This window comes from Lepidochelys kempii, chromosome 21 (genome assembly GCF_965140285.1).
Source record: "Lepidochelys kempii isolate rLepKem1 chromosome 21, rLepKem1.hap1, whole genome shotgun sequence".
Taxonomy (NCBI): Eukaryota; Metazoa; Chordata; order Testudines; family Cheloniidae; genus Lepidochelys; species Lepidochelys kempii.
Genome location: NC_136400.1, coordinates 8,738,515 through 8,760,558, shown reverse-complemented (window position 1 = coordinate 8,760,558; position 22,044 = coordinate 8,738,515). Strand labels below are relative to the sequence as shown.

The 22,044-nt window shown below is 46.8% G+C and overlaps 1 protein-coding gene across 1 annotated transcript in view; it reads right to left on the bottom strand.

Annotated features, from left to right (window-relative positions):
* CCND3 (cyclin D3) overlaps window positions 1–21,700 on the bottom strand; it is a 60,457-nt gene extending 38,757 nt beyond the window's left edge. The window contains exon 1 of the mRNA XM_073320144.2: window positions 21,433–21,700. The gene's annotated coding sequence lies outside the window, so the exon portion shown is untranslated. The remainder of the gene's footprint in view (window positions 1–21,432) is intronic.
* Between the last annotated feature and the right edge of the window lie 344 nt (window positions 21,701–22,044).

The window sequence follows — 22,044 nt, the reverse complement described above, 5'->3', positions numbered from 1 at the left end:
AAGGAAAACAGTCTTGCTACACAAAGCCCCATCATCATACCACACAGTGGGCTAAATGCACACTGGAACCCCAACCCTTTGAGTCAAGTGACACTGCCAGTTACCCACAGGCAGATAATATGAGAGGAAGGATGGTCCTGTGGCCTAGACTGGGACTCAGGAAATTGGGGTTCAAATCCCAACTCTGTCTCAGGCTCCCTGTGTAAATTAAATAATCTCTCTGTGCCTCAATTACCCATCTGTAAAATAGACATCATCCTATCTGATATATTTCTTCTGCCCTTTGTCTGTTTAGATTGGAATTTCTTCTGGGGACTCTCTCTTACTATGGGTATGTGCAGCACTTTGGACAATGAGACCCAGATCTTGGCTGAGGCTTCTAGATGTGACTGCAATTTAAATAATTAATAACAACATATCTCTCAAAGTTTGATGTCTGCAGTCTGTAAGCTTGGCTGGTGAAATCCTGTGGAGTTTCTAATCTCAACAGCAGAAAGCCTTTTCTGCAGAGATTAGATTCTTGCATATTCTTGCCAGAGCAACCAATCCCCACCTTCTTCAGTACCCTTAGGAAACAAAATGGCCCCGACAACAGTTGGATAATCAAGGTTTGATTATCCTTGAATTGTTTCAGCTTCAGCCTTACATCAGATGCAATAGTAAGTCTGAAAGGTAGGACACAGATACTCATCTAAATGTCATCTATAAGCACATACTCATCAAGTCAGAGACCTCCAGAAAGACCAAACACATGTTTTGGAAACCCCCAATAAGTCATTCCACCAAGAGATGATTCGGTTTAGACACGCTGGTTTACTCAGATCATTATACTAATTTGATATGTCAATGGACAGTGTATTTCCATTTTCAGGCATACTCTTTGTTAACTACCTTCCTTCATAAGTAGTTTATAAGCCCTCCAGGGCAGGAAGATCTCTTCCTATGTGTTTGTATAGCACCTACCACAGCAGGGCCCTGATCCTGACTAAGGCTTTTGCGAGCTACCGGCAATATAGAAAAGAAGAAATATTAATGCATTGTTGGGTTTTTTTGCACCCAATGGCCACCAGATTCTCAGATGGGTTTTGCTTGATACAATTTTGTCATTTCTTTTTAGCCTGTGGCTTTTGGACCAGATCCTCATCTGCTGCAAATCTGTGGGGCTTTGTTGACTTCAGCAGGAGCAAATGCCCAGCGTGTCTCAAAATCCAGCCCAAATCAGAAAATGTGGGCTTCAGTGAATGAATCCCAGCAAGCACAAAGAGCTGAGTTTGCTTTTCAGTGTCCCATTCCTAATTGTGAGTGCCTTTGTTTGCTAGCAGCAGATAGTCAATACAAATAAGACACAGAAGAGGAAGACCCTGGGCCAAAATCTGCTGTCAGTTCTACCCAGGCAACACCACTAATCTCAACTGGTGTGTATAACTTTTAAAAGAATTCAACTCACTTGGCCCCAGAATATGCAAACCTATTTTTACCACCCTTTAGCCCAGGGCCGGTGATTATATTATAGCTACACATAACTGTTTGTTTACTTCCTGCAGGGTGTAAATGAAGAAATGGAAAATAAATGCTCAATAACGATTAACTCAGTTCACCTGCACAGATTGATGGTTGGGTGCACAGCTGACAACTGCTGTGGTGCCCTACACACAAATAGCTTTCTACTCCCCTTCTCCCATCACTTTTTGCATGTGCAAATCTGGCTCACCCAAGACCTTGCACAAGCAGCTACGTGCTGGAGGAAGATGTATCTGGCTGCACACACTGATGCTTCTTTAAACTAGGTTTGCAGACTACTGCTTTGGAGGTGCTAAGCAAATGCAGCATCTTGAAAATTGAGTTTGCGTTGGCTGTCCTGAGCCACCAAAGGGGTTTATTTAGGTCTGGCTGAGGTGCATTCTTTTTTAGCAATTCAGTCTGTGCTCAGATCATAGAGAATTTTAAAGAGATTCAACAATATTGGCAAAGGCAAACACCAAATGCAATGGAGGAGAGGTAAGTGACCGAAACACAATAGTATGAAACGTTGCGCAAAACATATAAATATATAGGCCTACATGAACTCACATATCAGTGTAGAGTATAAGATCTTTCTAATCCTTCTTATGGCACGTCAGCTTCTGACATGCAGGGATCAGGTAAGTGTGACTGGCTGTACATAATGCCTGTATCTTTCTGCAACAGATTTTGCAGAGATAATGGTCAGGTTCTCAAATAGCGCTGGGCAAATAACACAGTTTTGGTTTTCTGGCCATTTGAAAAACTTGAAAAGGAAAAATAAATTTCAGGCTGAACCACAACCACTGTTTTTCAAAATTTTTGGCCAATCAAAAAGTTTAAAAAAAAAATCCATTCTGGGTAAAAACAAGCAAACACATTTCATTTCAGTTTTGAGCGTTTTTAATCAAAAATTAAAATAAAATAAAAGGAAATTTCAACCCAAAATATCAAAACATTTCCTTTCAAAAATGTCAGAATAAAATGTTTTGAATTTTTTCAGAATTTTTGCTTTAGGTTTTTTTCACTATTTGGTGAATTCGACACGCATCTGCAAACCGCGTTGGTGCTGCTGACTCTCCATTGTTCACCGAACAAAAGCTTAGTATGAAAACTTTCACCGAGTTCTACTCACTGATTTTTTGGAACGTTGGCAAATGACCAGCAAAGGGGAGGGGGAAGAAGGAAGTTCCATGAAACGCAGGTCTCTGGTACTAGTGTGATCAATACATATAGCACTGGTACCTAGAGACCCCAGGCAGGATCAGGGATCCACTGTGCTATTCCCCTCCCTGGTTCTACTTGCATTGTTTAATTTATTGGGGAGCCAGACTGGCCAATATTGGGGTTACAGGGTACCCCCTCTGCATGGATCCACCCTTCCCACATGGAAATTAGGGGGTCAGGTGCCTCAGTAGCACCACAGACTCCAACAGGACTGGGACTGCAGGAGGTGACATGCACACTTGCCTCGAAGCCACATGGAAGAGCTGACATGCTGAGGAGGATTCTGGCAAAGCCCTGAAGCGCCAGCCACTGGCAGAATAATTTGGGGAAATGTCCACAAAGGGGCCCCAGCTGGGTTTTCTGCTTTCCTGGGGTTATTCCCAAGAAAGTGGTTGATCCCGGCCTTGGCGGTTAATGAAATTAAATATACCAGACCAGTAAAGGCCAGAGCTTTCATCTTATCCTTTCACTGGCTTGGTGAAATCTAAACAGGGTTGGTTTGAAAGGTACTTTCCACAAGCCTTCCCTCCACCTGCGCTTGCTTATTCCCTTCCTTCCCTAAAGTAAGTGTGAGAGTGTGTGTGTGTCCACATATTTGAGTTTAGGATTAATTAGTCATTTTTTAATTAAAAACTCTCCCAGAGCAAAGACCCAGCAGTGCTTCTCTGTGAGGGAGCAATCCAAAGCATGCGTACGTCACTGAATCTCTGGGCAGGTGCACATTTATGTTTCCATGCCTGCAAAGTGCCAGTTGAAGGCAATGGCAACTGTGGCTGCACAATTCATTGCATGATGGAGCCCATAAGGTGTGGACATATTGCATGTCGCCACTCGCATGTATAATGCTGGCCTGCAAGCCCACCACAAAGATAATTTAGCTCTTGTCTGTTCCTGAGATTAGCCCTGATTCAGCCACCAGTAGCCTGCTACTAATGTAAACCCTATGGGTAGCCAAGGAAAGATGCAATTTGTACCAATTGAGCTTACTGTCTGGTTGAGCCTTACGGGTGCAAATAGCGGCATTGTCTGACTGCACTAAGAGTTTGAACCAGTGCAGCTACATCAGTCGCTGGTTATTGATGGCTAAATCCCAAGTATAGACAGTGCTAGAAGATAGGCAATACTGCTACTAACTAAAGGCTAGGTTATGTCATGTGCAGGTGCATCGGGGACAGAATTCAACGATCCAATAAAGGGTGTAGCAATGAGTGCTGGAACATGTGCTCGCCCATCCGCCTGCTCTTGCTCCCATTTAAGTTCACGTTTTTGAGACTCCCATGTGGGTGCTATGTTAGTAATAAAGAATGACAGAGCTTGCAAAGGGCCCAGGCGGCAGACCTGCACCAGCTCCCACTTCTGCTCTCAAATAGGAAGTTGATAAACCTCACTCAGTTGCAAAAAGAAAATCAGATTTCAAAACCTTTCTGAAAAGGGCTCCAAACCTCCCAGCCTTCCTCTCCTTAACCCTTTCATGAGGCCAACCTCCTCCCAGCTGCACCTGAGCGCTGGCGAGCGGCCGGGCCTGGGTGACATCCGACACCCCTGCGCTGTCTTGCTCAGATCTTTGGCTTTTTTTTTTTTCCGAGCCGTTGCTTATTTTCTCTCGTAACGTTGCTTTTATCTCGGGGCCTATCGCATGTCAAATCTGCTTTCATCAATAATCAGGTTGGGGGTGGGAGGGAGGAAAAACTGCTGTCTCAGTTAACACGCATGCACACACACACAAAAGTAACAAGAAAGTAGAAACCTGATGCCACTGTAACCGATCGCATGGCAAAATTTGTCACCTTTTGAGTTAGACATGCTCGACCCCTGGCAGGTAGATCCCAAACATGTAGGGCAGCCTGGTTTTTATCAGCATTTATCTCCCCACCCCGAAACCCCAATTCTGAGATGCACGTCCTGAGCCACACATCTCAGGAAGGAATGGTTTTAAGCTGCCGTTGAGCCTTCCATACGTTGGGCCTGTCCACCTGCTGGCATAATTTAGAGGAGCCCCAGTGGCTTCTCTAACTTACCCTACGGTAAGTATCTCCCTATGGATAGCTCCATCAGATGAGAATAGTCAGAGTGTAGTTCTCTCTGGCCACATTCCCTCCAGCTCCCGACATGCCTCTATCACCTGGCACTGTCAAGAGGACACGACATAGAGCTTTTATGCTAGACTAATGCTGCAAAATTTCCCTTCACTGTGGGAATCTGATAATAGAGGGTTTTTCAATCTAGCTGACGAAGGTATAACAAGATCCAATGGCTTGAAGTTGAAGCTAGACAAATTCAGACTAGAAAATAAGGCGCAAATTTTTAAGAGAGGATATTTAGCCATCAGAACGACTTACCAAGGGTCGTGGTGGATTCTCCTTCACTCTCAAGTTTTACCTCAAGATTGGATGAACATAACATAAGAACACAAAACGGCCATGCCGGGTCAGACCAAGGGTCCATCTAGCCCAGTATCCTGTCTTCCGACAGTAGCCAATGCCAGGTGCCCCAGAGGGAATGAACAGACCAGGGAATCATCAAGTGATCCACTCCCTTTCGCTCATTTCCAGCTTCTGGCAAACTATGGTTTTCTAAAAGACAAGTTCTAGTTCAAACAAGAATGAATGCAAGGAAGTCCTATGGACTGTCTTATGCAGGTGGTAAAACTAGATGACTACAAAAGTCCGATCTGATTGTATAATCTATGAATTGGGGGAGACATGCCTAGGTTCCAGCCCACTTATATTGACAGTGTGATATAAACGGCTCGATCATGGTTCACAATATGGTCTGGGTTGTTCTTGCTAGACAGTGCTATGGAGTTATGATAACACTGCAACTGGTTCCAGGTGATATACTCTAAAGTCTGTTCCAGGTGGGCACAGAAAACCCACCCAGGTGGGAAGGATTCCATGTGAGCATGGGAATCTGGTACACATTTTCCTCTCCCTCCTTATCACCAATGAAAGAAACATCAGTGCAGCCTTTTGCGACTAATGCTTTTCAAATAGGATGACTGCAAGCAAGCCCCAGCTCGGATTGTTGTGCTAACTTGAATGATATTCAGTATCAGTGAATTCATCACTATGACTAATTTATATTTATAGGCTTTTCAGCAGTATTTGTGAAATGTTTCCAGGAGAGATACCACCTTCTCCCTTCTCTGATCAGCTCAGTGCCTACCGCCGTTTCCTTCTGGTCTGGGATTGGCACCTCTGATATAGGGCTGGTGCAGAGAGACAGTGGGGACACAGCGAACAGACACAATGGCTCAGCCATTGGAACATAGGAACAGGGCAGCTGCCCTCGGTGTCAACTTTTGTGGGCACCGAATTGCTGTGCCACCTGGCCCTAGTGGCAAAAAATGGCAAAACACCTAGGGCCAGCTGTGCAGAGGATTTGCAAGACCAGAAATCCACACGGTCTGTTATCCTGTCTATACCAATGGCGGGTGCCAGCTGCTTCAGAAGAAGGTGCAAAGAAACCCATAATGGGCAATTACAGAATAACCTGCCCCGGGGAAGATTGTTCCTGTGTCCAGGCAGTCAGTGGTTGGTTTGGAGCCTGAAGCATGAGGGTTTATCACACTTTTAACAATGTCTGCACCATCGTGCTCCAAAAACAGCATTCATGTGTCCCCAGATCCTGCCTGCCCCATACTCCCCTGGTGCATGCTGTTCCCAGCAGGAATCATTTGCCCTCGGGTGGGGAAATGTGCACGGAGGCCAATGCTGGCTCAGCATGGCTGCAGACATGCATCAGCATGCCGATCGGGCCCCGGCTCCCCTCCACCTGTGATGTAATTTGCAGTGGGCCTCTGCAAGAGGTGCCTACCGTATGACTTTCCATTCCAGGCAGACTCTGGTCAGCTAACTTCCGCCCTGTGCCCTCACTGCTGGCTGTGGTTTTCCTGGAGCACTCGCATGCGCAGCACAAACCTGAACCTGGCCCATTGTGTCTAGGTGAACAGGTGTTCGGTGCTCCCCCCCACACTCTTTCCCTCTGCTCTGTCTCTTGTATCTTACTATGATTAAATCGAACCTGTTCAACCGCCGAGCCAGATGTGGGGACCCTGCTCATTTGTTACGAAAAGGAAAAGAAAACGAGATTGCAAGTGGTGACAGTTGTTCGCAGGTGAAGTGTGACCTGCAGCCCTTCGCGTACCCCCAAGCCACAGGCTCTCTGCCGGGTGCCGTGGGAACTCTGTACACTCACTGCAGAGAGAGCCTGGGAGCCCACTGAGCGAGTTAGGAGTCAGTTGCCATGTTAGGAGCTAGCCGCCAAGCACAGACGCCAGGCTACGCGCAGGAGAGTTGGTTTGGATAAAAGCTGTACCCCAGAACGTGAACAGACCCCCCAATCCTCAATATTCACCCAAAAGCAGACCCCATTACACCCCAGACTGAGGGACAGTTCTGCCCCTTCTGACCCCGGCACAGACCTCATCACCCCAGCCCCAGAGAGCCCCCATCTCCATCTGACCCCAGCACATATCCCATTACCCCAGCCCCAGGGAGCGCACATCCCTGTCTGACCCCAGCACAGACCTCATCACCCCAGCCCCAGAGAGCCCCCATCCCCGTCTGACCCCAGCACAGACTCCATTATCCCCAGCCCCAGGGAGCCCTCTCCCCATCTGACTCCAGCACAGTCATTATTCTCTGCCCTCTCTCTGTTAGACCCTGTCAAGCATATGCTTCATTGCCCCAAACCCCAGGGGGCTCTCTCCCCCTCTGACCCCAGCACAGACCCTGTCTCCCCAGCCTGGGAAAATCAAACTCCTCAACCGACACCAGCTCACACACTGAGGGAGCCTGTCTTCAGGGACACTCCACCTCACCCCCTGCCCCAAGCCATCCCGCTTTCACTGGCCTTCCTTTGCCTAAGCATGTTCTCACCTTATTTGAACTCTTTTAAATTCACTTTTAATGTGATAGAGAGCACCGTGGGATTTCCCAGAATGCCACAGCCAGCCAGCCTGGTCAGCGAGGTCCCTCTGAGTGCAGCCCCCCTGGGGACCAAAGCCAGATGTCTGTTTGGGGTGGGCTGGTTAGGGGAATGAACAGACTAGAGGGGAGGAGAGTCAGTAAATCTGCTGAGGCGAGTTAACAGGGGTTAAAGAGACAACTTTAGACCTAAAGAGGAAGAGATGGAGACATAAGGGAGGAGGGGAGGGAGGGAGGGAGGAAGGAAGGGAGATTATATCCGACCCCATCCCCAGAGCTGGGAGCGTGAAAAAACAGAGCGAGCAGTGAACCCTATCATTGTCTCCCAGCTGGTGCAGATCCCCAGAGACGGGCTGCAGGTCGCAGCCCTCTCGGAGCACGGCTGCTCGTCTGTGCGAGGCTTTATCAGTAGCTATTTCTCTCTCTCTCTCCCCCCGCTTACTGTCCATTTCCAAAAAGGCGGGAGATGGGCTACGCAGAATCAGCAGCGTATCCTGAACAGCTGCCAGCCACCGGCCCCTATCTCTGCCTGTCTGTGTCTCTCCAGCTTTTGACTGCTGCTGATGATGCCCCACGAGAAGCAAAACTCCTACTGCCTGGTTAACGAGTGGAAATGGGCCTCAGGCATGAACTTAAGCCCTGTGTCTAAATGATCCTGGATTTCAGAGGGGCTTGGATTCACGGTTCCCGTTAGTCCCCAAAGACTCAAGACTTCCATTGATGTCAATGGGCTTTGGATCTGGCTCTTAACAAAGATGATTGGGTAAAGGCCCTGAGCAGTCATGGGGCAAAGGGATGATGACCCAGGTCTTAGGCATATGTCCTGGAGCCTGAAGCCTCCTTTCCTCCTAAGAGAGGTGCGTGGGAGACAGGGGGCGGGTAAGGTCAAGGTCTCATTAGGGAGCACTGTGAAGGGGCTACCTAGTGGATGGAGATGGAGCCTGGATTTCCTTCTTGCCCTGGGGACAAAGGCAGGGCAGTTGGGGAAGTCAGGGCTGACAGATTACAGAGGCTGCATGGTCATCTCACTCCAGGAGAGAGGTGGATTCTCTCTGAAGCAAAGTGAGGCAGCCCAGGGTCGAGACCCACTTTTCCTGTCGGCAAATATGATGTGTGAAAAAACGCCCATGAAAATGCCCCATTTATATAGACCCCCCACGGTTGCTGGCTGCTTACATCTGTGCTTGCCAGCGTTATCTCAGGGCTACTGCTTCCCTTATAGCAACCTATTACCTTTGCCAAAGTCCATCGGCAGCTTTGGAAACTTCTTGCTTCCCACTAGCCAGAAACTTAACTCTAAGCTTCGCAGAGGGACCCTTTTGTGCCGTAAAATTGAAATCTTGTGAGTTCCAAGTCAGCACCAGGTTTATATACAGGGTTCCAAGCATTTTGCTCATCAGCTGGTGTTATTTTATTCTTTGCTTTTATTCTTTGCTTCTTCTATTCATTGCTAGGATGAAATCTAACTGAGTAACCCGATGGGGAAATCAAACATTTGCAGGTGTGCCTTGGGGATGAAGGGTCTTTGGAGACGCTTTATTCACTCGCTGTAACACAGAGGGGTCTTTACAAACAGCTGCACATTTATTTTCGAGGTGCTGAGCAACCAGAGCGCCTGCTGAAGTCAACGAGTGTGGCAAGAGCTCAGCTTGTTTCAAATCAGGCCACGAAGAAACAGCAGTGCTGATCAAGGGACTTTTAAACCCTCTCCACCTTAGGGTTTCCTACTCAAGCGTCTTTTCCATGAGGCCCCTTTCCTGATTACAGTGAATAGACCCCAGCCTTTGTCCTTTGTGGGATCTTTCTTCCGCTGATGGTGAAAATTCAAATGCCACCTGAAAGTTGGGGGCGGGGGAGCTGGATTTGATCAAATAAGAATCGGCCCAAACCTTAGCCCCAAACTCCAAGTGAACCTGTTTGGAAGTTTTGATAAGTTTACTTTTGTCATTATATGTCATATGTTGCTGTTGTCTCTGCATTTCCAGGATCCAGCCGGGAAAAAGACAGACCCCTCTTAGGACATTCCCAGTTCTGATTTGCAGATTTGATAATACCAGCTCTTCTCACCCACAGATCTCAGCGTGCTTTACAACGGAAGGTCAGGATTATTATCCCCATTTTATAGATGAGGAAAACAGAGGCAGACAGAGGTGAAGCAACTTGCCCAAAGTTACACAAGAGGCAGAGCCAGGAAGAGAACCTAGCTCTCAGTCCCAGCCCAGTGCTCTAGCTGCTGGACCAAACTTCCCCATATGACATAGGAGGTTCAGATTGCGCAGATAAGGTTCTGTATTGGGGTTACTTTTCTGACTCTTTAGAGGTTCACCCATCACTCCTGGAAGTGTCTCCAAATGCTCATAAAGCCTCTGGATTCCACCTCTGACAGGTCCGGCAGTGAGCCATGCTTACACTGGGCACCAACATACTAAGGTCTTGAAGTCCAGTTTACTGATATCCCTTGGCTGCTCAGAGCCCCACTGAAACACACAAAAAACTTCCTATGGCCCGGGCCTTATGGAAGAGCTCAGAAAGGCTCCTTCAGTCCAAATCAAATATATAGCTTTGTGCCGCCAAAGTTCAAGCACTTAATCGGGGAGCTTTTCCAACTAGCGTGCTCCTCCTTTGGTCAAGGAGGGTATGACTCCACGTACCAGCCACTCTGGACCACTCACAACACCCCCCTGTAGTATGCTGAGGGAATTATTTATGCTGGCCCAGCTCTGCTACCCTGACTACCCCTGCATGGGAAGGGCAGGCACCTCTGCTCTGCTCAGGCAGAGAATATTAACACTTTTCCCTAGATCAGGTCACTGGGATCCCAAACCCAGCTAAATTCCTGAAGCCATGCAACCTGGAGGAGTAGGATTCCCTCCCCCAGCCCCACCCAGCAAGGGCACCACCCACCATGTGGTTTCCTGAAGACGATAGGCAGCTCGTCAAAAGCACTGGCAAGAAACCCAAATGTGGTAAAGTGCTGAGATAAGCGGCCCCTTTCGAGTGAGAGAGCTGTTGGCGCTGGGCCTTGGGAGCAAGGCTGTCACTGCACAGGGCCGGCAACACCTTGCTCTTTGCAAAGCGATCAAAGGCACATGCAATGCGGCACCGTGGCTTGGGTGCACCTCTGGCTCAGAAGCAGAGATGGGCTTCCTCTGGCAAGCTGTCAGCCACAGGGGGAGGTGCACAAGTGGCTCAGACATGAAAGGATGCAGACATAGTCCTGTCCTCCCTTTCACTCCAGCGCCAGGTTTATCAGGGAGATGATGCCCATCTTACTCCGCATTACTCACACTTGCAGTCTGAAGGTACTTTAAAGGCTGTTTAAGGGCTGGGCATGCGGCTGAAGTGAGGCATGGGGGAAGCTGAGCCCAGCTGCAAATCTGCTAACCCCAGACAATCTTGAGTCTGGTTCAGTAGACATGGGGTTAATTCTGTTCACCTCCTTGGTGTCATGGCAACAGGACATCACATTCATAACTTCACAACCAGGTATGGGCCTGGACCAGAGTCTCAGATCCAAAACTTTAGGAGGGCTGGATCCAAAGGCAAATTGTATGGCTGCCTCTCTCCCCAGTCTCTATCGTGGTTTACATCAAAACCCTGGATCCGAGGAACCTCAGACTTTGGATGGGTTCAGATCTGGGTCTAAAGGCGGCAGTTCAGGCCCATCTCTCGTCATGATACATGAGAAGAGATCTGGTTACATGGACATTTTGTCTGAGGGCTCATTCCCACAACCCAAGTTGCAAGGGGGGGGAAGAATCCTGCACTGCAGCAGCCAGTTTCTGGAATGAAGAGGAGTTTGAGTCTGAATTTTCTGACCCCAAATGTCTCCTGCTTACCCTGCCCCCTAATGTTTGGACCAGAAACTGTTAATAGAACATGGCCTTGAGCTCAACTTCCTCTTCTATTAACATCAGCCTGGGAGGAAATTGAAGTCTGTGATAGATGGCAGGAAGACAGAGGTATGGATCTTTGCCCAAGTGGGGGATGTGGAGTTGTGTCCCGAGTGGCCACGTGTGGACCTGTGCACCTTGTAATAAAGTTGTGACACACAGGAGGGTTGATAAGAGACAGAACTTTATTTCCTGGCCAAAGTCACCTGACATAGGTCAGACTTACTGACAGTTAAATACCCTTGTCACGTGAGAGAGGTTGGTATCCACTGACATGCTCCTGAATGGCTGCATGGAAAAGATTCCATGCCATTGAGAGGGGCTGTATAGATCTGCTATGGGATTGCAATCTCTCGTCCTTTCTCAAGCTCTGCACGGTCACCATGCTGCAGACCAAAGAAGCTGGATACAATCCCTTGTATAACCAAGACTGCACAGCAACTGCTCCTACCTTTTAAAAAACAGAGGTTCTCCTCCTCTCCTGTTCCTGGGTGTTGGGTTGGACATTGTATTGTATGGGACCAACAAATAAGTTAATATCCCAGCTCTCAGGCTCACCTCAAAAGCCAGATGACGTGAATACAGCGAATCCACAGCAATCACTGCTTCTGACAGAAACAAGAGTACTCAGGGGCACTCGGAAATCAATGATGCTTTTCAAGGCCAAATTGTAGCACGTGGGACAGTGCTGTTGAGATTTCCTTCCAGAGTTACTGTAAGAAGAATAAGCCTGTGGTTGGCCCAGTTATCTGATGGTGATACCACACATAATGGCTGAGCCACTGGTGTTTCCTGATGTCCACGAGAACTAGGGACAATTGGAAGCTAAGCCCCTCTAGCTGGAACATGTTGATAAATGAACCAGAATGGCGTCCAATTCCTTGCAAGTGGAGAAGAACAGATAAAAGATCATAGAATCCCAGACATTAGAGACAGAAATGGCCTTTATTAGGTCATCTAGTCTGTTATTAATTATTAAGCATCAGCAACTCACTCAGTGCTGTATAGGACACAAAATGCACACAGTCCCTGCCATGAAAGAGCTCAATAGCTCCCCCCCGGGAGCCTAGTGGCCAGATCTTTTTCCAGCCTTGTTTTAAATGTCCCAGTTGATGGGGCTTTCCACCAAGCCTGGCCCTGCCAAAAGAAAGGCTGGGCCATGGACATGTTGACTGTTTCACTGTCAGTTCTCTGCTTCAGCTTCTGGGCTGAATCCTCCACTCCCCTGCAATCCCAGTGGGCTACTGCAATTCACAACATACCTGGTAGCAAGCCGAAGGGTTGCTTTGGGCCAGTGTCTCTGGAATGCTCTGCAGCTGTGAGACAAGAGAGACCTTTTGGTGAGGCGAGCTGGAGGAGGCTTTCCCGAGCCAGGGCGGGAAGGCAGAATCATGACTGTGATGTTGAGGATGAGGAGTTCTATTTGATGAGGCAGAGATTATAAAGATCTTTCCCATTAGAGGGAAGACACAGAGTGGGGACCACATGCCCTCCAACTGGTGCTAAGCATCTGTGATGGAGAGACTCTCCCCACTCCTCGGCTCCCTTCACTGTGTATTGTGCAAACTGATCAGAGCAGGCTGGTTGTTCCAGCACATCCACTCCTTTGCCTTTCCAAGAAGGAAAATCTTGCATCTGACCAGTGATAAGACCCACTGAAAGCTTCTTTTCCCGGTACAGCTGAGCTGATCTCATTGTAACCTTCAAACCCTAAAGCTTCAGTCAAATGAAGAGAGAGAATAGAACAGAGCACAAAACCCAGTGAGTCACTGATTAGGCAGGGCCAGCTGACCAGAGATCTGCAATAGTTCTCGGCAGTAGAGACTTGGGACAGCCTGTAGGTATGGGTTTACATGCCTGGCCGATTAGATAGGCCACTGTGACTCAGAAGCAGAGCCACGTGCTGCTTATAGACCAGAAATGCACAGCTTTTAATGTGGGAGTCATCTAAAAGATCCAGCAAACAGCAGTATCCCCAGCACCCCTTTTAACTCACAGATGCACCCTGGGGTTCCAATCTGGCCAGCTGCTGGGTCTTTACAGGGTGCTCTAGGGTCATCCTGGGAGAGTGAGACAGCTAAGAAACCCTGGATTTATCATCTCTGATGCCTCAACAAGAATGGAGGAGAGGGGGAGTGCAGGACTGGGAGCTAGGAACACCTGATTTCTAATCCCAGCCCTGACATTGCCTCCCCTTTGTGACCTTGGGGAAATCACTTCTCTTCTCGGTTCTTCATCTGTGAAATTGGAAGTACAATACCTACCTCACTGTGAATATCGAGTCCAGCCTCCAGCATCATACAAGCCATAAAACTTCAGCCATGCATTCCTGCATGCAGCCCAATAACTTGTGGCTGAATTAGAGCATTACCTTTTAGAAAGATATTCAATCTTGATTTAAAGACTCTAAGTGATGGAGAATTCACCACTTCCCATGGGAAGCTGGTCCAGTGGTTAATTATGCTCCCAGTTAAAAATGTGGATTCTATGTCCAGCTCTAACTTTATTGGCCTAAACTTCCAGCCACCGGATCTTGTTGTGCCTTTGTCTGCTAGATTAAAGAGTCCTCTGTGTAGGTATTTATAGATTGTGATTTAATTACATCTTAATCTTTCAATCTAAAAAGACCAAACTCCTTAACTCTCTCATTTTAAGGTGTGTTTTCCAGACCACAGATCATTCTTTTAACTTCTCTCTGGATCCCCTACAATTTTTCCACACACTTTTTTTAAGTGTGAACACCAGAACTGGAGACAATGTCCAACAGTAGTCTCACCAGTGCTACCTAGAGAGTCAATATCACCTCTCTACTCTTGCTCAATATTCCCCTGTTAAAACATCCAAGGATCATTTTAGCCCTTTTTGCCCCTCCACCACACCGGGATTTCATATACAGCTGGATAACAAAGCTGTGGCCAACATATCAGTGAGAATAAAAGCTTAGTAGGTTTAAATAAAAAGCTATTGATATGAACAATTAGAGCATTCAGTTACAATAGATAGGATTAATATAATAAAAATAACAATGACAGCATGACGGTAAGTCCCCTGCTTTATGGTTCTCTCTCCTCCACGGTATAAGCCAACCACTGATTGATAGGGTTAGGAAGAAACTTTCTCTGTGGACAGGTTTCAGAGTAGCAGCCGTGTTAGTCTGTCCGCAAAAAGAAAAGGAGGACTTGTGACACCTTAGAGACTAACAAATTTATTTGAGCATAAGCTTTCGTGAGCTACAGATGAAGTGAGCTGTAGCTCACGAAAGCTTATGCTCAAATAAATTTGTTAGTCTCCAAGGTGCCACAAGTCCTCCTTTTCTTTCTTCTCTGTAGATAGGCTATTCCATACTTGCCCACTTGCAACATACTCTGAACATCTGGTATTGATACATAACTAGATGGACCCCGATCTGATCCAATCTGTCAATTCCTATGTTTGTAAAAGGTTTTCAGCAGCAGAAGGCTGAAGAAAGGATTTTTTCCCCCTAGGTTGTGCAAGGCTGGAAGGTAACAATGTCTTTCAACAACTCCAGAAGGAGCCTGAAAGTATTCTGGTAACGCGCCGCCCTCTCGTGGCAAAGGTAATCAAAGTTGTGTTTTGTTGGGTTCCTCATTAGCTAGGTAAGGAAGGAGGGGCAGAGATGGGGCTACCCTGCCCCATATCCTAGTACTTGGGAAATAAAGGTGCTTGTTTTGTAGGAGATCTTACTCGATGAATACAGATTGGGACTGGACAAAAGACAAAAACAAAGGGAAGGAAATTAACTCTTTTCAGCGGCTGGGACCACAAGTCTAGCAAAGCATGCTTTTCAAAGTCTGCCTATCTAGCCATAGATTTTGAAGCCAAAAAGGACCACAGATCATCTAGCCTGACCTTCTGTGTATCAAAGGCCACAGAATTTCACTTAGTTACCCCTATATTAAGCCCAACAATTTATGCCTGACTAAAGCATATCTTCCAGAAAGCCATACAGTCTAGATCTGAAAACATCAAAGTTATCCTTCCATGTTTCTATGTGGCCTCCTTCATCATAACACCTGAGTGCTTCCCGAGAGTAAAACTGACAATGTCATGATCTAGTCACACCTAATGAGCCTGGAATCACTGTCATCCTTTACACATATGAATTGAAGCTTTACCGCTCCTCCTTTGAGATCAGTGAGCATCATGTTAACGGTTCAGCTGAAGCACAGGGAGGTTATATGAGTTTGTGTGCTGTCAAACAACAGTTCAATGAACACAACCCAGGAATCTTGACTCCCACTCCTATCTCTGTCTGACTAAATCATGCAGAATACTCCCAACACAATTCAAAACATCTGACACCAAGGTTTTTTTTTTTCCTTTTGCCACAAATTAGAAAGTGGTTCCTTTTTTAATAACATTTCCCTGCTAAAATGAAAAACACTTAGGGATGAAAATAAAAAGTTTTTGAGAAAAACAGATTTTACCGGAAAAACATGTGAAAGGTGAGAATCCTGCTTTTCCCCCCTTCCAGCTAGATTACCAATTTCATAAGATTCTGGGGAAAATGGAAAAAATGACAGCAGCCAAATGCTTCCAGTGAAAACTTAGTTCACAATTTCACATGACTCTAAGTAATATGAATTTTAAGCTATGTACTTGCTTTGCTCTAATTAGGAACATACAAACTGCCATTCTATACCAGACATGGGGTTCTTCTAGTCCCAAATCCAAGATTGGCCAGTACCAGCAGCTTCAGAGGTAAGAAACTCCGCAGTGAGAATTTATGGAATAACTTGCCTATAGCGGAAGTTTTTTCTAAATCCTTATCAGTTAGAGGTGGGTTTATGCCATAAAGCATGGATAAGCTTTGTTTTTTACTGTACCATGGGGATGGATCTTGTACCTATAACACTGGGACTGTTTGCTCATAGCTCTGGATTTCAGTTGGGTCATTCGATAACTTGCTCTTCACAGAGCAAGACATGGGCAGTGAGGCCATGAAACACTGCATGGGAAAAGTTTTCCAGGGCTCCTTATCCATCAACTTGCTCGCAAAGCTGAATAACAGGGCTGCATGGAGGTTTTTTGGGGGGCCTCATTCAAAAACAATTAGAAGTGGAGGAGGCTCTGGCAGCAAGCGGTGTGTGCTGGTGAGTGAGCCCACCCCACTCACCGTGCAACACTGGTTCCTGCCCATGGGGCTAGGCCTGGCTCCCTGTGGGCAGGGGACGAAGGGTATCATGACGAAGGGTATCATGATGAAGGAGTGGCTGGGACAAACCTGAGTGTCACTGCAACCCTGTGTGCCAGGTTGCAACAGCACTCGGTTTGGGAGCCCTCTCAAACGGGGGATGAGGCAAATTGCCCCTTTCCCCCGCCAGGTGGTCTTGCTGAAGAATAAAATACCCAGTGCTTATCTAGTGCTTTTTATAAGTGGATCTCAAAGCACTTTAAAAAGGAGGTCATTATCGCCATTCTACAGATGGGGAAACTGAGGCACAAGGAAGGGAAAGTGACTTGCCCAGGTTCACCCAGCAGGCTGGTGGCACAACCAGGAATTGAACATATTCTCCCAAGTCCCAGTCAAGTGCTCTACCCACTAGACAACACTGTCTTAACCAATCACAACTTTTTTCCACGGTTTTCCCCCCATCTCTGAACTAGTGCCAAACAAAGCCACTGTAATATAATGATCTACATGCTTCGTTTCAGAGCGGGGTTTGTTTCCTGAGTTGGGTCTGGAAGGTAACTTGGGAAGGAAAGAAAAAGAATACCTACCCATGGACAGAGAATAAAGTAATGCCAGCAAACCGCACAGATGAGACTTAACTGAGACAGTCCTGTTATTTGCCTAACAGCTCCCCACAGTGATTCAATATGGTATTGCGGTTTGCGAAGTGAAAAGGTGCAGATCAAGGCGTGCAAACTGTTGCTCCAGAGAGTCAAACCTATCAAACGGGCACCCAAAGGATGAGTCATACTGGCAGCATGTCAGGAGCAGGGAGGTTGCACCTAAACTGAAATTTAAATAGTGGTGATCACAGCAGCCCTCAGTCTGTGGAGTGAGCACAAGAGAGGGAGGCTGTGTGTGTGTTGGGGGGTGGGGTGACAGTTGTGGATGTGGAAGGATTCATGTGAGAGTTGTGAGCACCGACGTATTAGTGTGAATGTGCAAAAGTGATGGGCATCACTCTGTGCATGCAGACTCACGCAGCAGCGTGTGCGCGCGGGAACCTCAGTACACGTGTGATGGCTTTACCAGTGTCCTTGCAGCTGCTGTCCTCAGCTGAGAAAGGAAGGTGGGGTCTGGAAGAAATACTACCTTGAGCTGTTAACAATGGCCCAGGTCCCTGGGTAAGGCTCTGCCTACTCTGCGTAGCCTTCTGTTCTCTGCTATTGGTCAGAACTTCGGGTGGGGTGGGCTGGGGGAGCCCTGTTCTCTTGGTAGATAGAAGAGGCCACCAATTGTAAAACACCAGAAATGTCAAGGGAAGGCAAACAAACCAGCAGCAGGCAGCTCTGCTCTGGGTTCTACAGATACTGTGCGGAGAGCACTAATAATACTGTTGACCTGACAAGATGCCGTGTGAGTCACCAGCTTACTTGGCACTCCATGATCACCAGGGCAAAGCTGGCACTACCTGTCTAGGCCAAGGCTGCAGCCTAGGGAGCCAGATAGGAACTCAAGGACATAGAATCATAGAATCATAGAATATCAGGGTTGGAAGGGACCCCGGAAGGTCATCTAGTCCAACCCCCTGCTCGAAGCAGGACCAATTCCCAGTTAAATCATCCCAGCCAGGGCTTTGTCAAGCCTGACCTTAAAAACCTCTAAGGAAGGAGATTCTACCACCTCCCTAGGTAACGCATTCCAGTGTTTCACCACCCTCTTAGTGAAAAAGTTTTTCCTAATATCCAATCTAAACCTCCCCCACTGCAACTTGAGACCATTACTTCTCGTTCTGTCATCTGCTACCATTGAGAACAGTCTAGAGCCATCCTCTTTGGAACCCCCTTTCAGGTAGTTGAAAGCAGCTATCAAATCCCCCCTCATTCTTCTCTTCTGCAGGCTAAACAATCCCAGCTCCCTCAGCCTCTCCTCATAAGTCATGTGTTCCAGACCCCTAATCATTTTTGTTGCCCTTCACTGGACTCTCTCCAATTTATCCACATCCTTCTTGTAGTGTGGGGCCCAAAACTGGACACAGTACTCCAGATGAGGCCTCACCAATGTCGAATAGAGGGGAACGATCACGTCCCTCGATCTGCTCGCTATGCCCCTACTTATACATCCTAAAATGCCATTGGCCTTCTTGGCAACAAGGGCACACTGCTGACTCATATCCAGCTTCTCGTCCACTGTCACCCCTAGGTCCTTTTCCGCAGAACTGCTGCCTAGCCATTCAGTCCCTAGTCTGTAGCTGTGCATTGGGTTCTTCCGTCCTAAGTGCAGGACCCTGCACTATCCTTATTGAACCTCATCAGATTTCTTTTGGCCCAATCCTCCAATTTGTCTAGGTCCTTCTGTATCCTATCCCTCCCCTCCAGCGTATCTACCACTCCTCCCAGTTTAGTATCATCCGCAAATTTGCTGAGAGTGCAATCCACACCATCCTCCAGATCATTTATGAAGATATTGAACAAAACCAAAAACATCTGGGTATTTTCTTAAATGCAATTCACCCTAATGCTCCCTGATACAGACGGACCCGTTCTATGCAGATTTGTGCCTCTTGTGGTTACTGTAAGGAAGGTGGTACTGTCTAGCGGTCTGAGCAAGGAGTGGGCCAGGACTCCTGGGTTCTATTCCAGGCTCTAAGGAAAGTGGGTCTATTGGTTAAGCCCTGGGGATCTGGAATCCTGAGTTCTATTCCTGGTTTTGAGAAGTATTGTTGACAAGTGGCTTTATTTATGGATGTTTGTAAAGTGCTTTGAGATTCTTTGGTGAAAGAGGCAATGGACATGATTATTAAGTGTCACTCTTGGTTATTGGTATGGAATTTTTTAAATATTATAGTGGAGTTTCTCTCCCCCACCCTTTGTTGTTGTTGTTGCAGGGGATTGTTCTTGTTTTGTTACACAGAGTTTGTTGGGGGGTCCACACCAAACTGGGGTGAAGTGGTTTCCCTTTTGTGTGTCAAAGAGACTAAATGTCTTCAAACAAACAATAAAACCAGGCCTTAAGAAGGGAGGACAAAGGTGTTCACAACAGATTTCAGTGATGAGCTACCCAAACAGAGCCTTCCCTCTGCTTGTTTTACAAGACTCAGAGTAGTCTTCCTGTTTGTCACAGGGTCTGATGATGCCCTACATTTTCCTAAAATTCCCCTTTATCATAGCACTGTGAAATACTAGATATTTCAAACTATGGGAAGGCAGGCTACCAGTCTTGAGGACAGCAAAAGTTCCAATCAAGTAGAGGGAATTCTAAGGCCTGAGATAATAAAACAAATAGCAATAACAACAAGAATAATTAATAATGCTTTGCATTTATATCACACCTTTCACACAAGGTTCTCAGTGTAAATAACACAGGTGGGTAGATAATATTAACATCCTTCCTGTTGCATAAATGGGGAATCTCAGGCACAACAATGTCTTGCCTAAGGTCACTGAGTGAATTAGTGACAGAGCCGAGACTAGGTCCTAAGCTCTAAGCACTAGATAACACTCCCTCACTCTGTACTGTACCACCACCTACTTATCCCTCACAAGGGCTCCCTGTTGCATGAAATGGCTGAGTTTCTGGCCCTAATCCTCCAAGGATAAGGAGAAGCTGAGCTATTTTTTGTGGGATATTTCTCTTGGACTTAGAGACAGTTGATGTATTTACACGGAGCAAATGCACCACTGCTCAATGCTCTGGTGTGGTGCTTGATGTTCATATGCTCTCTCAGCCATCACCACTCCCATCTCGCCATATTAGCATTTCACTTCCATGCCTAACCTGGGTTTCACATGATGCTTGACAGATATATGACACACAGTGAATTAACATCCTGGCACCCCAGAGATGCGTCACTTTCTTGCTATGGATTCAGGTGTGCCATGTTACAGGTAGGTACCAGCTGTTCCATGTTATGGATGGATATCAGGTATGCCAAGCTACAGCTATGGATTCAGACATGCCATGCTAGGTACCTCATAAGCCAAGGTGGAGGTAGGGTATGAATTCAGATATTCAGATACTAGGTATGACATGCTACCTCTTGGTTTGATAGTCAGCTATTACTCTTATAAACATTACTGGCTAAGCCTGACCCTGTGCTTTAGCTCCAGGCGGTTGCAGTGAGTTGAGGTTTTCAATCCAGACTACCTAGAGCGCTCCCTCCCCAAACTGGTTCAGACCCATGTCAACAGTTAACCAGCAGATTCCATCATAAGGTACCAGCGCTAAGTCCTCTCACAAATAGCTTCTCCCATGTCCACCTGTAATCTTGGTTTATTCACGATGGTCCTGCTTTGCAGAAGTGCTGGGCCACTGCAACTCCAATTACATGATGCAGGAGCTCAGCACTTGTGAAAATCATGCCCTGTGTCTTTTGCAAGAAGACACAGACATCTCAGCTCACCAATGGGCAGAAAAGTTTCTACGCCTCCACTCCAGCACTTCTGGCAAGGCCACATACACCTGCCGTGGGCTACAGAAGTTACGGCGTCACTGGTTTGTTGGGTTCTGACACCATCTGCACAACAAGGGGATATATATCCATAATCAACCCTGCACCGAGATCTACCTCCAATAAACAATCACTCCCTGCCAAGCAACCACTTTGAAGTGTCTCCGAGGTTCTTATGTTCGGCCAACCTCTTTGGCACCAATTTTTTCCTGGTCCTTTGTTGTTTATGACATGAGATCTCTCTCTTTCTCCTTTTCAATCTACACTTTACAGTAAAAATGCAACTAAATTGCCTCCTACCTTTCTTGACGATCAAGAAATTTGCTTCACCGGACATGTTTCCTTTCAGCAATCCAGTCTGTCCTCTCCTCCACCCCTTTCTTTTTCCATGGGTTACTGTTTTCGCTACCATCGCTTCTGAAAAACAAGCGCTGCGTGGAAGCTGCATTGCAATCTGAATTGACCGAGATCAGGACCTTTAATTTCCAGCGTGGCAGCTGTTGTTTACATTTCTTTTTTGCAACAAAGTTATTGGTTCCTAACATGCTTCTCTCCCCCACACATGTAGTTAAACAGGAAGCAAGAGGTGGGAGCTGTAGAAGGGGGGTTTCCTGTTCTGTAGTTTCTGAAGCACACAACCGACTTCTGACATTCACCAAAGTTTTGATCACAAGATCTGAACACCCTAGAAGGGAAATTGAAGCTGTGCTCAGAAAGCACTGCTTACTGAGAAACAATCCGATTAATATTTCAAACAACCCGGCCAAGTGATTTAGGCCCTTCATATGAGCTTAATAAAAGACCTTTTTTGTAGATTCAAACTTTCCATCCGTTGGACACTGAAACTCAGCAGCATCCTTTGAGATGAAAGGTTCTGCGTAAATGTCAGATGTTTTATTGTGGTTGCAAAAG